Source organism: Penaeus japonicus, unplaced genomic scaffold (genome assembly GCF_977035675.1).
Source record: "Penaeus japonicus unplaced genomic scaffold, GWHDUDI00000001_assembly GWHDUDI00000002, whole genome shotgun sequence".
Lineage (NCBI taxonomy): Eukaryota > Metazoa > Arthropoda > Malacostraca > Decapoda > Penaeidae > Penaeus > Penaeus japonicus.
The window spans coordinates 50,556,726-50,559,225 of NW_028234404.1; positions in this window are offsets into that span (position 1 = coordinate 50,556,726).

The window sequence follows — 2,500 nt, forward strand, 5'->3', positions numbered from 1 at the left end:
AAATGTAATCATAACTATTACCACATTTAGCACTATAATTATCATTAATACTATCATTATTATTATAATCATTATTATTATTATTATCATAATAATTAGTATTATTATTTAAAAAATCATCATTATCACTATGATTATCTCTATCATTATCATTATTATATTGGATATTATTTTCATTATAATAACTGTTATCTTTATTAAGATAGGGGTAGAGATAAATATATTGAATATTATTACGATGATAAGAACTATGATGATTAAGATGATGTTCATGATTATGATTATGATCATGATGATGAATATGATAGAAGGACAAGACTAATGATGATGATAATGTTATATAAATATAGTGGTAATTATGATAATGATGATAATAACAATACCAATAATCATTATAATTTTAGTCATGATGATAATGATATCGATAATGATAATTTTGATAATTATTATGACTATGATGAAAATAATGATGATAATAATGAAAATAAAAATGATTGTAATGATAAAGATTACTAGAAAGATAAAAAAAACAATAATGTAAATGATAATATTGATTATTATCATTACAATCATGATAATGATATCTATAGTATTTACAACAAGAAAAACAATGATAATGATAACGTTAACAATAATGATAATGATGATGACAATAATAATAATGATAATAATAATGATAACAATAGTAAAAATAATGACAACGATAATGATATTGACAAAAATAGTGATGATTATAATAATCATTATAACAACGACAATGATAACAATAGATAGACTAACAAAGATGATGATGTTTACTGTTGTTGTTTTCGTTGATGATTAGGATGATGATACTGATACATGATGATAATGAAAATTACAATGAGGGTGAGAGAATGATGATGATGATGATGCTTATATATAGTGATAATGATAATGATTATACTGATACATAATGAAAATGATAATAATGATACTGATGATAATAATGCTAATAAAAATAATGATTATACTGATACATAATGAAAATGATAATAATGATAATGATGGTAATAATAGTAATAATAATAATAATGATAATTATTATGGTAATAATCATAATTACAATAATAATACTAATCCTATTAATAATGATAATATAAATTACAATAAAGTGAAACCAAGCCTTTTGTCTGAACCCGCCCTTCTGAGTTTTCCTTTAAAGGAGCGTTCTCATGATTACAAGTCACGCAGCGTTCAAGGTGGAGGCTCTCTAGTCCCCTTGGCCAGTGCAGGGGATACGGTGCGTTCTCTGGCCCTAGAGGCGATGTCCCTCGGGGCTTCTGTCGACCTTCGGATCCATTCATAAAGATGAAGACACTCCAGTGACAACACCGTTATTATGTGCGTGATATCCAAAAATAACCCCCAGTGACTGTCATATATTGTAGGAGTAATGACGGCAGTGACAGTGAAAATAACTTGAATACATTGATGGATTTAGTATTAATGGTGGTTTATGTCACTTATTAATATTAAACAATATAATTTAATATTGAATTGATATCCGTCGCATAATTGCACTTTTACTTGCTGTTTTATTTTCCAGGAAACTTGTTGTTGTAACTAAACTATTAAAAGTCTGGATCATGTAAAATTATTTTTAATTCCCGAATCAACAGTTGAACTCTTGTAAGGCATTCGATTAGACGCTCTACTAACAAAGCAGACGCAGAGTAAAAGGTGTGTGTGTGTGAGAAGTTTCATGATATCGTCAGGTGCTCCAGTAAACTAAGGTCATCCAGACTTCACCACACACGCTCTTGGTGCCTTCACATATCACGCTCCCAATCAGCAAGAGCCACTTATCATTCAGACTATCAACAAATGTTGGAGTATTAAGGAAGTAGGGAAGGAGTAAGGGAGAAGAGGAAGATTAAAAATATGAACAAGAGTAAAGATAGAGAGAATGAAAAGAGAAATAATAACGACAGAAAATGATTGCGAAAGTTGAAGCTGAAAAAATGGAAAGCAAATGAAGGAAGGCATAATGATAACACCCGCAATGGAAGAAAGTTAATCATCGATTAATAATGATGAAAAGTTGTGATGATTGGGATGATGTCCATCATAATGATGAAACAAGTAATGCTAATGAATATAGCAACAACAATAATAATAGTTATTGTTATTATTTATAATGGCTATAACAATCAAATCACAATTAACAATCCTATATCTGTAAGGATCTTGATAAGGATAGCATATTCAAATGAAATAAATAACTGTCATCATGGTAACATATATAGCAGGAAAAGAATTCCCGGCGAGTGAAGATCCAAAGCGATGCAGCGCAGGCTTGCTGAGCTTGTGAACCCGCCCCTGGGTAGATGTCAAGTTGTGAAATCCCACAAAAATGTTTCGTGTTGCGTTCTCATTCGGATCGTGTTCCAGAAAATTATGTCTACGTAGTTACTGACAAAAAGTTTGATCTCAGGATCCGACATATCAAACCATGATACATAATGATGATTATTCATTA